Here is a 15,964-nt window from a genome sequence, read left to right as displayed (position 1 = left end):
TTAAAAAAAGGAGATAGGTTATGGTAAGAGTGACACATAACCATTAGACAGGTATGGGGCACCATTGGTAGGCTTGTGATGCCAAGGAAAAGCAAAGAAGGCCCTCCAGCCCATTGCATAGACTTCCTATAGTGAACTTAAGAGAAGTGGACAAGGATCATATAAGATAGGTTGTCATGGTAGTGCTGTATAAGAGACTATTGAGATCACAGATCAATTTGAGTATTTGAGTACATGAAATATTCTTTGGTAAGTGTTAGAATAGATAAAAATATAAATAGGACAGTCTTCTTCCTCAAGAGGATTTTATATTCTAGGCTTTCAAATATTTGAAGAAAGTTTTCTATTAATCTTCTCCTCTCCAGGCTAAATACTCCCCCCTATTTCTTCAACTATTCCCCATATTCTTCACAGTTTCACTCTTCAAACATTCATTTTATAATCTCAACTTTGCCCTTTTCCACCCACCCATCTTTATATTTTACTCAATTGTATATATGACATCTCTCCTTAGAAGAATGTAAGCTCCTTGAGGGCAAGAATTATTTCATGTTTGTATTTATATCTATATCACTTAGCATAATGACTTGAACGCAGCAAGTATTTGATACATCATTTGTTGTGAAATTTGACTTCCCAGATCCTTCTGAATAGGGATAATTAAGACTTCCTTCATAAGAGGGACTGTGCATGCTAGGCCTTGACTCTTCCTGTGTCTATGTCATCTTGGACAAAGAGGTCTGCCTGCTGCAGAAATGTTGGGTATACCTCTCTTGCTACAACTTGGGTTCTAAGCCCATTTGGAAGCTTTATTTTTGCAGTTAGCTGATTCCAGATTTTTCTTCTAATGAAATATTTATAAAGTGATTTGCAAACCTTAAAGCACTATGTAAGTGCTAGTTATCATTATCATTATCATTGGAAGTACATAATAGGACTAGACTTTAGATTTAACCTCAGTTTTAGAAAAATCTTCAAAATATACTGATGCTGTAGTGAAAGGTGCAACCACAGAACTGAAACACCTTGTAATTTCCCTTGAAATTGAATTGCTGCCAAATTTTTTATTTTTTAAAATTTCTGGTTGACCTTTTGGGGAAAAACAGCAACAAAACAGAATCAGGGAGGGACATACCTGGCAATAATTTCAGCTTGTAAAACTATTTTAAAAGGAATGGGCATCATTGAGTCAGTGGACATCTTCAAAAACAGTGTCTGGAGACCTAGGGACTATTTTAAGCTCCTGACTCACTGTATGGTTCAGAGTAAGTCATGTGACCTTTCTGCATGCCAGATGTTCAACCTATAAAATAGAAATAATTGCCTGGCCACTTCCCTCCCAAGTAAGAAAGATGCTATAATAGTCTAAGGTATGCTTTCTATTATCACCCATTTGTGTATAACTCTTTACATTTGAAAACTTTTCCGCAATAAAACTATTAGTTCTGCCCAGTGAGTTGATTGCATAGGGAAAGCCCCATTTCAGAGATCAGGAAACTGAGGCTTTGAGCAACAAAGTGACATATCCAGAATTACCTCCATGAGTCATTGGCAAAACAGGAATTAGATGCTAGACACTAGGGCCATCCAAACTCTATTCCTTTCCTCAGTTCTTCAAGTCTCTCTACCTCTCTCTACAAATGGGTATGAATAATGGGCCTGGAACTGTGGTGAGCCAGAGTGAGCTAACCATTATCTGAAACAGAATCATCCAGGGGAGGTGAGTTAACTCTCTTGAGTCTCTATTTAATGACTAAACCTAACATGGCTACTCTGGGAAAATGAATTTAGCATAAGGGACCAGTTCACTCAACACAACGTCTCATATGATCTAGATAATGAATAGTTTTATTCCTTTATATATAGTCTATTGCCATGTTAGTTTCACATCTTTGTTAGTGAACAGCTTTATCTGGTCTAAGAATTGGAGACTGTGTTGTAAATGCTAAATGAAGGTTTAGATGGATTCATGGGTGAACAATCCAACATGAGTCACCAAGGGAAACAAGGCTTTCCTAGTTGGGGGAGGGGGAGTATCTGCATCCTTTAAGTATGAAGACAAGGTGCTCATCTGTGCCTTCCTTCAACTTATTCTTGAGGTTTCTGTCAGAGCTGGTTGGCCTATGGATCTGATCCAGTATGGAAATTCTCAAATTTCTAAATATGCTAAAAAGCCATTTGTCTTAAGAAATGCAAAAAAAAAAAGTTTTAAGATTTGCAAAGTGTAAACATTTCAAATTCTTTCAAAGGTCAGGATGAGCATGAAATTCTAAACCTTGAATTTGTCAAGATGTCTTCTCCCATCCTTAGTCACTACTGTACGTGTCCAGCTCTATCCAGAACATACCTACAAATACATCTGTTTGGAAAATACAGGCAAATAAATTTAGAGAGGTTTAAAGTGGGAATGAATACCTCAACCTCCTGGATGGAAAAAAACTGCAGTGCTGTTGCTTGTGGGCAACCCAACCTGTTTAAATTGCTAAAAACATACTGGACAAAAAAGGGATAGTTGAAAAAAAAAATACGCTTTTGAGAAAACAGTTCTCTCAATATTCCTAAGTCCATGGCTCAATATTTAGCATTAGTTTCATGGATGCCACTGTTTTTGGGTGGAGGTAGGTAGGGGAAATGGGAATATAGTAAAGGGTTTTCAAAACACTTGCTATTTGTAAAACTTGTTCTGTGTGTATCATAACACATACTGGCTTCTCAGGGATAGGGTTAGACTACTTCCTTGTATTAGGCTGAGGCAGAGGGAGTATCAAGGAAGTAAAACATGGATATGGACTATTCTACCATAGAAATCACAAATCTATTTGAAAGAAAGACTGTTAAGGGATTTGAAATTATTTTACATGTAAATGTCTCCCCCCTTATTTCCCTTCCTTTCATATTCCTCACCATTATTTTTCTTACAACACAAAATTCTTTCCTCTTTCAGTTTCTTTACTTTCCTATTCTCCTACTTTCCCCAAGCCCTATCTAGGAAATAATATCATCATTATTTATGGAAACTCATGAGAAAAAATAGGCTCTTGGAGTCAGAAGAGACCTTTAGAGATCACCTAGGCCAGTTTCTTAACCTTGTTGATGTCATGTACTTCTTTGGCAATCTGATGAACTCTTCTTAGAGTAATGTTTTTGAATATATAAAATAAAATACATAGGGATACAAAGAAAGCCAATTATAGTTTAAAATAATTATCAAAATATTTTTTCAAAAGCTCATGCCCCTGATCTAGTCTAACCTTCTCATTTTACAGATGAGGAAATCATGAGACACAAAGAGGAAGATAAAATTTTCCCAGTGTCACATAGCAAGTTAATGGCAATGCCAGGTCTCAACATTGTTCTCCTGATTGATTCCCAATTCATTATACTTTCCATCCTAGTACAGTGCTCAGAAGATACTATTTTAGGCTCAATTCAACTCAAGTCTAGTGGCCCCAATTAATCTATTCATTGCCTCTTCTGATGAGTAATACTGAGATACCACCAAGAAAACATAGTTAATAGCTTGAATTATCCAGTATTTGTCAGAATATATTTTAATTGACAATATCTCAAAAATCTTCTTTGTTCTCATATACATTGGTTGAGAATGCTTCAGGGTACTTAATTTTGGAGCCAAATTTCTCTGTCTTCAAGATCTTGAGTTTCTACTTGGGTTTCTATCCCCTTTTCATTTGGCAGGTCACCAAAAAAAAAAAATGAAATTATGTGTCTCAAGGTTCTCAGATCTAGATAGGAAATTTTTTAAGCCTAAATGTGAATGTCTCAAATCTGATATCTGAATATCTTTGCACATTAAAACACTAAACACATTATTTTTATCCATGAGACAAATCTATTGACAAACTTCTCGTGTTTAATGCTCATTCAGTTGAATAGCAGCAATTTTTATGGAATTAACCTAAAATATATCTTTAATAGCCTAAAACATGCCCCCTTTCACCAGAACCTATTTATCCCCCTCCCTAACTGGTTCTGACGCTTACTTTATTTTTTTTTTAAGGCAGTTGGGGTTAAGTGACACCCAGCGTCACACACCTAGTAAGTGTCAAGTGTTTGGTCTGAGGCTGGATTTGAACTCAGGTCCTCCTGACTTCAGGGCCGGTGCTCTATCCACTGCACCACCTAGCTGCCCCTGAAGCTTACTTTAGAAACCAGGCAGTCAATTAGTCTTTAAGTAAAGTCACATAATCTAGAAAGTGGATCTCATAGGGCAGTTGCTCTACTCTTGAGCTTAGGTTGAATGAATAAGGATCATGTGTGGTTTTGAGTATATGTGTACATAATTATATGTATATGGGTATGTGTATATGAGTATGAATTTCCTAGTAAGATTCCTTGGCTATGAAAGTCAAATATTAGGTGCTTTTGAATAATTCACTGTTTCATATCAGGTGCCAACTCTACATGAAACTTTCCCTAACCCACAAGAGTGCTTGTGTCCTTCCTCTCCTACTATCTTATGTTAACTACTTTGTATTTATTTTCATTTATTTTTTCATATATTCTGTATATATATGTGTGTCTTTGTTGTCTGCCTCCAATTCATCATCTGTAAAATAGGGATGATAATTGACCCTATCTCCCACTGCTGTTGTGAGTATAGAATGAGATAATATTTGTGGAGACAATTTGCAGATGTTTCAGTTCCATATGAATGCTAGCTATTAATATATACAGGTGGCTTCTTGGGTAACATGTTTGACTCAGACTCAGGTAGACCATGGTTCAAATTCTTCTTTAGACATTTAGTACCTGTGTGACCCAGGACAAGTCATGTAACATTCTCATTCTCATCTGTAAAATAACACCTACCTCACAGAGTTGTCCTGAGGATGGAATGAGATAATACCTGTAAAGTACTTTGTAAATCTTAAAGTGTTATATAAATGCTAGCTGTTATTATTGCTGCTAATATCATCACCACCATCATCACCACAGAATTCTATAGATTCAAAACTGGAATGAGTCACAGAGATAATCTAATCTAGTACCCTCATTTACCGAAGAAAAAATTGCCGTCCCTCTAAGTTTCATAGGTTGTTAGAACTGAAAGGTTTTTTTCGTTGATATTATCTATCCCAACCACCTCCTTGTAGAAATGACGAAACTGAGGGCCGTGGAGGCAAAGCAATCTCTTGCCCAAGGTTACACAGTTAGTTCCAGGTCCAGAGTCAGATTCAATCTGAACTGGAAAGAGAACAACTTTAAGATTAGCTTTAGTAGAATTCTTAATAAACCTTCTGATTTTTGTTAATAGTGTTTTAATGTCTTTCATTGTTGTTTTAGAATAGAAGTCATATAAGTACACCTCTTTTTTTTTCATATTTTACTTGCTTTGAGTAGGGCATAATCAAGCATGGATTTTTCACTAGTTCCTCAATCATCGTCTTTTTAAATCAATCACTTATCTGTAAACTACTATTCTAGCTGTGAAATGAGTAATATCACCCTGGGAAACATAAGTTTCATTACCCAGTAAGAAAGGGTTGTGTTTCCTTTTCCCCCATGATGTTACATAATCTGAATTAACAGTCAATTCCCTGCCTTCTGGATGCTTACAGCTAATAACGTTAAAACATCTGAATGGAAAGGGGACAGAATTACTCATTCGAATATTTTATCTACATAATGTCATGCATTCAGATTTTTGCCGATACCAAAACACCTATTTCTAAATACCTAGATATTTTTCATGGAAGAGATGAAATCCTGAATACCAAGCTAGTGCTTTTGGAGTCTGAGACCTAGAATAAATATTCTATTGGTTCCTCAAAACAAGCCAAGGTGGGAAATATCAAATATAAAATGGTTAGGAAAAACTATCTTTGTTTTAAGAAAATACATACTTGGGAATTAACAATCAGAACTTTTTCTAAAAACTCATCTACTAATGATTTTTGTTGTTGTTTAGTAATTTTTTTAGTCATATCCGACTCTTTATGACCCCATTTGAGGTTTTCTTGGCAAAGATACCGTAATGATTTGCCATTTCCTTCTCCACCTCATTTTATAAATGAGGAACTGAGGCAAACAGGGTTAAGTGGCTTGACCAAGGTTACATAGAGCTAGTAAGTATCTGAGGCCAGATTTGAATTCAGGAAGAGGAGAACTTCTGACCCCAGGCCCAGCACTCTATCCACTGTATCACCTAGTCACCCATACTAGTGATATAGGTAATCTAAAATTGGTTTTAGCCCTTTCCCTTTTTTAAGAAGTCTGCATTTGGAAGATTTTAAACAATTCATTACCTCCATGAAAATATGGATTCCAAATATTTATTTTACAGAATTATTAGGTCAGTCAAAATAGCCAGTCTGACCACACTATAGATTAAAAAAAAACCAACTATATATACTTTCCACTTTCTAATTTTTAAAAGACTACATTGCCAAAGAGTCATGCAACTTCTTTTTTAATCTAAAAAAATTGTTCCCTCAACACATCATCTACCTTCATACTACGATTTGGCTTAATAGCTCCTCTGTAGTCTACCCAGTACTTCCTTGAAAATCAAGGTTAAATTCATCACAGATTTAAAGCTGGAAGGAACCATAAAAGTCACCTAGTACAATTCTTTGTCCATTTTAAAGATGAGGAAATTGAGATCTGAAAAGGTTAATACTTGCCCAAGGTCATATAGTTAGTAAGAGGCTGAACTAGGATTTAAGCCCATGTTATCTGACCACCCCCCACCCACAATGCCTCCTTTGGAATTCTTTAAGATGTTTAAAGTTTCTGCAAGGTAAAACAGGTATTGACAAGGTACACTTCATTTTTTGCTCCTTTTAGCTTGTGATAAATTCTTCCATTAAAGTCTCCTGCCAATGGCCCATTGTGGGGCAGAAATGAGCCTAGATTCTCAAAGGCTCTGCTACAAAGCATAACTTCTGAAGGGTCCTGCTATACTGGAAATGCTTAAAGTAGGAGACCAGGGCTGGGCTGTCTATCTTTTGATGGAGAATTACCTAGATAAGCTGGGACTGTCCCTTTGCTTGGTTGGCTGCAGGGTGATGGACTCTTTGTCCGTAGCAATTCACAGAGACCTTCTACTAAGTTATAGAAGTATTGTTTCCTACATCAGCAGAAGGATCTACTCAGAAATAATCACATATAATTGAAATTTTGTGATACATATTAATAGATGGTTAGATAAAATAAGAATTTTCATAGATACTTCAGTGTAATAAAAAAAATTCAGGATTTTGAAAATAAATGCAGTAAAAAACTTTGATTAGTTAGAATGTTCTGATATAGGATGTTCTGGTCAATTGAACTTTCTAGTTAGCTCAAGAGTTTTATTTTTGCCATTCTTACAAATCTTTCTAAAATGTAAATCTACTTCCTTACTTATTACTTATTTTTGGAGGGAAATGCGGTTCAGACCTGTGATTTTAGTAATTTGGGGGACTCTACATATGGTAACCTTCTTTACTGATTCAGATCAGAAATTCATTTGCAGCAGATAGTGTTATAGATTTTCCTGAATGCTCTAGTGAATGCAGAACATAATTGAATTTTTTTCTAATTACTGAAGATTTTTCTGTGTTTAAAGATCTTCATTCTGAGCATACCCTATCATCAAAGCATCCCAGACACCTAGAAAATATAGGAGATTTTCTTTATATGAATAGGCAGCTAGGAGGCTTAGTAGATAGGTTTATGTGTGTGGAGTTAAGAAGACCTGAATTGAGATCCCTGCTTCACATACTTAGTAGTTGTGTGATCTTGGGGATAATAATAGCTCCTACCTCCTAGGGTTGTTGGAAGGCTCAGATGAGATATCTGTAAAGTGCTTTGCAAATCTATAAACGTTAGCTATTTATTACTTTGAACTGTTCTCTGGAATTGACTTTCTAAACTATATGATGGATAAGAAGTAACATGGAAAGGTGGTGGATTTTGAGTCAGAAGTTCTCAATTCAATTACCAGTAACACTATATACTGACTACATGGTTCTGGGAAAGTCATTTCATTTCTCTGAGTTTCCTTATGTGTAAAACGGGGATAATAATAGACTACCTACCTCATGGGGTTGTGAGGAGAGTATTTTGGTAAAGCTCAAAGTGCCATATAAATATGAACTATCATTATAAGAGTTTGTAAAGGTAGTACTACATAGTAAATCAAGTGCCAGGCTTAGAGAGAGTAGGTCCAGGTCTCACTCTGACACTTAATAGCTGTGTGAATCTCAGCAAATCACTTAACCTCTATGTGCTTCAAGAAAGAAAGATAAGAAATGTAGAAAATATATATGATAAGAAATACAGAAAAGATAAATATAAGAAATACAGAAAATATGGAAAATATAAGAAATATAATAATAATAAGTTAAGTTATATAGCACTTTAAGGCTTGCAAAATGCTTTACAAAAATCACAGTACTGAAATATAGGTGCTATTACTATCCTCATTGTACAGATAAGGAAACTGAAGCAGACAGATTAAGTGACTTGTCCAGGATCACACAGCCAGTAAGTGTTTAAGGCTAGATTTGAATTCAAGTCTTCCTTGTCTCCAGGTTCAGTGCTCTTTCCATTGTGTAATCTGCATTAGTAGATGGGGCTTTCACACTCAGTATCCCTCTTTACTTCTCTTTTTGATACTATAAGATTATTGTCTCTTAAATTTCCTCATCCTTTACAATGTACTACTCTGATGCCTCCAAAGGACATGAAAATGACCCTGGGTCTTCACAGGTTATGCCAAAGTAGAACAAGCTCTGGCAGGTTCTACCATGATTTGAGTATAATTGTGAAAGAATGTGCTACTTTCCGAAAAACAGTTTAGCTTAACGCAGAGACTCATAATGAGTAATGTCGTTACCATTTGGTGATGAATTCATTGGAACAACAACTCCTATTTTAATACTTTGATGAATCTGTGATCTTATCAATGTGGGTTTTCCTTCCAGTAATGAAGATCACATCCATCCATGACCTCTCATCCTGTCCAACTCTGGTCCATGGCCTCCCAAACGTCACTTGCAAATCCACTGAATAGCCTTCATTCTCTTCAAAGTTGGGCACAATTAAAAAACAAGTTTGGTTAACTGAGTACACTGCTTTTTAAGTCATCGAGATTCCACTAATAAATATTTTTGATTTGTGTGTAGAAGTATATTTCCACTGCAAATGAGTTTATATATATATATATATATATATATATATGTGTGTGTAAGATAGATAAATAGATTCAGGACTTTGTGTGTACATACACACACACACACACACACACACACACACTAAATTCTGAATCTACTCCAATCATAATAGATCTCAGTCCTAATTCCTGACCCATGGAGCTAATATAAAAACGATGAGGGAAACTTTAACTCTCCGAAGTTAGAGTGCTCTTTCTGTAAAAAACAAACAAACAAACAAACAAACAAAGAAACCAAGAAACAGCAACTGAACGCAATTTCACTTCTCATAGTGATCATATCATTCTTCAAAAGGTGAAGAAGGTAACCCAAGAAATTGCTGCTCTGAATCTAAGTTCAAGTTTGTTTTTTGCCAATTTACTACTTGAGTTGCAAATCACTTAACCATTCTGGGCAAATGAGGCAGTTGCATTAGATAATCTCTAAGATCCCTTCTAGTTCAAAAATCAGACATCCAATAATTAAGACAGAGGAAGTAGTTGCTGGGGTGAATGACAGAATGATAGAATTTGGGAAGGAAGTGACCACTTTAGCTGAGAATCCACGATAGACACAGAAGCCTGGCAAAGGCTACATGTTCCCTAGGTTTAGAGAGAGCAGATTTCAAAGGGTTCTGAGAAAAGCCCGCGCAAGAGAAATGAGAAGTCCTTAGAAATGAATGAAGTCTGAAGACACTAGCACAAATTATTCTGATGAGGAAGAAAAGAGAGCTGAATTAATAAGACTAATGTTGATGCATAAGAAACTCATTTTAAAAATGCATGGTTGAAAAATGGAAGGAAGAATAAGCAATGCAGAAGAATTTAAGAGTGATACAACCCTGGAAGAATGGTGCCAGGGATGCTAAAGTTCAATTCAATTGAGGCTGTCAAAAATTCTAAAGATAATGAAGGGAACTTTTTAAAAATGTTGTGTTGAAAGTAAGATAAAAATCAAAGAAAAGATAGACCTACTATTCAAGGTAAATTAAATGACAATAGAAGGAAATATTCTACTCTTCTTGTCTTCTGTTTTCTTTACCAAGAAGAACTTGGCATTCAGGAGAATACCAAGGAGAATTCAAACTGAAAGAGATATAGGAAAATTGTTTACTAGGTTGTTGGAATTCAAGACAAGGGTATTGTAAGAGCATAACTCCTTGTTTTTGTTCAGTCATTTTACAGTTGTATCTGATTCTTTGTGACCCACTTGGGGTTTTCTTAACAAAGACACTGGAGTGGTTTGCCATTTCCTTCCCCAGCTCCTTTTACAGATGAAGAAACTGAAGCAAACAGGGTTCAGTGACTTACCCAGCTCACACAGCAAGTGTCTGAGGCCAGATTTGAACTCAGGAAGATGAGTCTCCTGAGTCTAGACCCAGCTCTCTATCCACTCTGCTACCTGCTTGCTCTAAGAGCATGACTAGTTGCCCTCAAAGACCACAAATCTAGAGTTTGTCAATTTCCAAAGTATATAGTCTTTAAATAAAAATTCAACAATCAAATCTTGTGAGTCAGTAAAGTTGACAGACTAACAGGAGGATGAGATGACTGAACTGCTCTCAGAAGTCTCTAAACAGTTCTGGAGAACAAGAATGGTGTTACAGGATTCCATATGGGCCATATTGGCATATTGCAAGCCTTAAAGTGCTATATAACATTGAAAAAAGAAAAAGAAAGGTGAAGTTTTCAAAATATAAGTTGGTGAGTTTGATTTCAATTTTTGGTAACTCCTTGCACATATTATTAAAAAGGATGATTTCTGGTGAATACTAGGAGCCAACCTAGCTTCATTTTCTTTCTTAGTACATTTCCTAGACTAGTAGATGAGGAAGATGTCATGCTCATAATTTCATTAGATCCAATTCAATTCAGCAAGCATTTATTAGCCACCTATTGTGTGCCAGGCAGTGTGATAGGTTTTGGAAATAAAAAGACAAAAGCAAAATAATTCCTGCTCTCAAGGGGTTTACATTCTATGGGGAAGGGGCACAGCACATATAAAAATGTGCATGGATTTTACCTATTCATTTGATAAAGTCTCTTAGGATATCCTTCAATCAATCAACCAGAATTTGTTAAGCACCTATTCTTGGCACTGGGCTACATTCTGAGGATACAGAGATAATAGTGAAAGACCTTAGAGTCTCAATGAGTTGACAATCTAAGAAAAAAGAGATAATGTGCAAGATGATTTTCAGAAGAAGATGCTAGCAGCTAGGGAAATCAGGAAAGGCTTTATGTAGAAGAGGGTTTTTTTTAACGTTTGGGGGTCATGAATACAGGGTCTGGCTGGAATAAATTTGTAGAGGCTCGGGAGAGTCAGTTGGTAAATATAAGTGTGAGTATTTATACCTTGGAAGTCAGCAAATGCTGCAGATCAGGGCTTGATTTATTGTTTTGTCAATTTCTAGACATAAGAAAATGATGGAGAAAATGTTAATAATGAAAATTAAACTTCTAAGTTTGTCATGGGTACATTTTTCTCCTCATAAAGGCAGATGTTAAACATTTGTTAACACAGTCCTTTGCTGGAGTCTGGTAAAGCACAGAGAAGTCTTCTCAGAATAATGTTTTAAATGTATAAAATAAAATACCAGGATTATAAAGAAAAACAAATAAAATACAGTGGTCAACATGTTTTAAAAGTTCATAGACTCATGATATAATACATTTGAAGTTTCATGTGTAATCATCTTTTTTTTATTCTACTATGTTATGGAAATGGTTGTGTTATCTCATAAATTAGAAATAAAATTAAGAAAAAAAAATAAAAAAAGAAGCCATGATAGAGAAAGTGACATTTTTGCTAGACCTAAAAGAGAACTAATGATTCTGAAAGGTAGCAAGGAATAAAAGCAAGCATTCCTAGTAAAAATCATAGTTCATGAAAAAGCATAGAGATAGGAGATAATGTGCTATATGTGAGGAATATTCATTAAATCATTTTGATTCAACTACAGTAGGTGCAAAGGAAATTAATAATTCATAAATCTGGAAAAGTCAGCAGGTTACAGGTTGTAAAGCACTTTAAATGCTAAACCAATGAATCTATATTTTTCTTAGAAGTAATAGAGAGTCACTGGAGTTCATCAGGTAGGGGAGTAGCATTGTCAGACATATGTAGGAAAATTCCTTTGGCAGCCATGTAAATGATGGATTGGAGTGGTGAAACAGTTGAGGCAGAAAACAATTAGGAGTTCACTGATTATTGCAATAGTGCAGGGAAGAAGTGATGATCCTATAGAAAGATGGAGAAACTTCGGCTAGATGGTAGAACAATCACAGAATCAGAAATTGTTCAATGACAAGAACTTATTGACAAAATATATGACAAGATATAATGATAAGAATAGTCATTAATGGGTCGAAATCTACTTGGAAGGAAAATTCTATCTACTAAAGTGCCCCAGGGATCTTACCCTGTGCTGACCCTTGATCCCATGTAGTTTAACATCCTTTACTTAACTTCTTACTTCAAGGAAGCATAGTGTTACAGAAAGAATGTTGGACTTAGTGACAGGAAAGATCTGGGTTTGAACCCAACCTCTACCACTTACTATCCTTGTGGTAATGGACAAGTAATTTCACTTTTCTGAACTTCTATACCCCAGTCTCGTTTAACTGATTGTTATATGGTATGACTCAGGTGGGCACAAGTGATAATTCCAGAAAAAAAAGAAAGAATTTCTAAAAATTAAAAAGTATTGATCAAGAAAATGATCACAGACAATGTTTTCATCACTTCTACCATTTAATGACAAGGGCTTTAGAAGAGAAAGACTTGAGAAAAACACAGCTGATTAAGATGATGTCTGAGGAAAGGTTTTAGATTTTTAGGTTGCAACTTTTCTGACAATAGGTTTATCATCAGAAATGGAGTATGTCTAACAAAAGTCATCAAGAATTTGCTTCCCTAGAGTATTAGAAGTGTAATCAAACATTGGAAAGATGTTTCCTCTCACTAGAGTTCTTCAGGCAACGGCTAGATGTCTACTTTTTGGCTATGGAACAGTAGAGATTCTTGTCCGGGTATGAGTTGGGTTTAGCGATCTCCAAGGTCCCTTCCAACTCTGAGATGCTAGCATTCTGGACCATGTTCATTCATCCTCTGGCTATTCTAATTCAGTTTTTCTCCATCTTGCCAAAGTTCACAAAATGGGGCACCCTAAACTGAACATAATACTGAATAAATCCTTACTACTCATCTTTCGAACAGAACTTCTCTTAATATTCTTGGATCCTAGGTCCCTCCCAGGCAAAATTACAAAATGGGCAAAGGCACATCCACTCACTTCTCTTTCCTTTGTCCATAAGCCCATTCCTTCCAGATTCAGTGCTTCTTTCTGACCTCCAAGTGTCCTGGTTCTTCTTCTCCACCCCATTTCTCCGCATCCCATGTACCAAACCTTTCTTATCCTTTTTCTTGCCCCATCAAAACTCACCCATTCTCTGATAGAAAAAACTGATTGAATAACATTGCCATGGCTGTTTAAGTATTATATTTTCTCTCCTCTCAGAGGAGTAGGAGCCTTCACCTGAAAGAGTGACTAAAAGTAATTGTGTGGTATCATGAAAAAATGTGATATACGTGTTAACAAGAGTTTTCTTTTCTCCCCCAATGTTAGGGATGAGTTTCTTACTCCAAATAGTCTCTCTGGTCCTTCTGGTCCATGCCTTATAATCCGAGTATTAGATCAGTCCTTTCAATCCCAGATTGCATGTTTGTTTTAAGTTTCATCCTTTCTTCTTCTTGTACGTCTGTAGTCTAAATCCTCATTTCAAATTAGAAGAATTTGTTAATATTGTTACCTTTTATTTGAACAAATATGCCTTATACTTATCAGATATTTTAGAGTATGGGACTACAGGACTAGGCAATCGGCAGGCTCTCTTCAACTGCATAAGTCTAGGGTTCTATTAATAAAATCTGGAATAGTAAGCCTTTTATGATATCCTTCACATCACAACAACTCTGTAGCCATCTTGTCCAATACATAAAAAAAGCATTTCTTTCTTGACTGGCTATCCTTAATAATAAATGATAGTCTAGCTATTTTACAGATGTTATCCCCAACTGGGCCTCAAAATCACACAGGTAGTAAGCATAAGAGGGATTTGAATCTAGGTCTTCTGCCTCTAGGACCAGTGTTATTTCCACTGTGGGATGCTGCTTATTAACACTCTCATTTTATGAAGAGAGAAACTGAGCCATGGAGAGGTGAACCAATACACCTAAGGTAACATAGCTAGAAAATAGCAAAGAGAGGAATAGACCCAGGTTTCTAGATATGTATCCAGTATTCTTTCTGTTTTTAAGTTAAATTATTTCAATAAGAAAAAATGTAAATCATTTTGTAAACCTTCAAGCTCTTTACAAATATTATTTCATTTGATTATTACAACATCCCTTGAAAGTAGGTACTTTATTAACCCTGTTTTACAGTGGAAGAAACTGAGGCAGACAAAGACTTGCCCAGAGTCACACAAACTATTACGTGTTTGAGGAAAGATTTGAACTCAGGTCTTCCTGACTCTAGGTCCAGTAATCTAACTAATATGCCACCTAGTCACCTAACATTTACCTGTAAGTTGATTGATACCTGAGAACCACAAGTAATGCTCTTTTAGGTAGGGCCATCCTACCAAAATGTCAGTGTAATATACTCTGGAACTTGAGAGTAGACAGGGATCCCTGAGAATTCAGATCAAAAGATTGTCATATTATTTAAATTGTTAGAATAAATCACCAAGATTTTTCTGAATTTTCTGGTAACAGAATTCACTTTTCTAGGTGTATTTTCATTTTAACAAAAATATTTATTTATCTAGTGATTATTTATCAAATTTTGTTTTAGGGGCTAGGTTTGTTGAACCATACCCATGATTTCATTGGTAGATGGTACTTCCAATGGAGATCAGCACTGGCTCTCTAGTTGTTAGTTTTTAAGGCCTGTGAAAGGTACAGAATATTTAAGTGACTTGCCCAGGGTCAACCAGTTACTATATTTCTGAGGTAGGACTTGAACCCAGGTCTTTCTGACTGTGAAGCTGGTTTACTGCCTATTATACCACACTGCTTCTCATGTATTTTTATGAAAAGTTTATCAAGCCCTAAGAGAGGGTGGGTATAAAGTATTAGTGATAATTTCCCAGTACTTGCTCAATCAGGTATGAATATATAACTTGCTACATATACCAGTATCATCAAGCATGATAGGATCACAGATGTAAAGCTGGAAGGGACCTTACCAGGTCATCTTGTCCAAACTTTTCCTTTTATAGATGAAAAAATGGAGGCTCAGAGAGTTTAAATAATTAGCTTTCATTTTTGATAAGCTGGAGCCTTCAGGGCATGATGAAGGGTAATAGGAAGGGCATGGGGTGAGAAAAAGGTTTCTGCCAAGTCACAGAGAGACACATGATAGCTCCACAGGGAAAAGAGAGTCAGGTTTAATATTGTCCCTGCTCGACACTTAATCATTGAGGTCAATGGCTTATCAAGTCATTGTGAAGAGGGCCATGAAGGGGACAGCTTTGGAAGCCCAGAATTAGCAGGGATAAAGGTTAAGCTGGTTGGGAAATATCAATGAGGATTGAATAAGGGATAGCCCTCGGCAACAAATTCAATTCAGTTCTAGACACATTTTCTAAAGACCTACTATGTGTAGAACACTGTGCTAGGCTCTAGGGGAAAATACAGTGTTGAGATCAGAGAGGATCTTTGCATCTTGGAGATTAGAATCTAGTCTGGGAAATAAGCAGCTACCTATGTTCATTGCATATATTGAGGGACTCTGAAAAGCC

This window comes from Vombatus ursinus, unplaced genomic scaffold (assembly GCF_900497805.2).
Source record: "Vombatus ursinus unplaced genomic scaffold, bare-nosed wombat genome assembly UNPS02014841.1, whole genome shotgun sequence".
Classification (NCBI taxonomy): Eukaryota; Metazoa; Chordata; class Mammalia; order Diprotodontia; family Vombatidae; genus Vombatus; species Vombatus ursinus.
The sequence above is the reverse complement of the archived record's forward strand: the minus strand, read 5'-3'. Positions refer to the sequence as shown.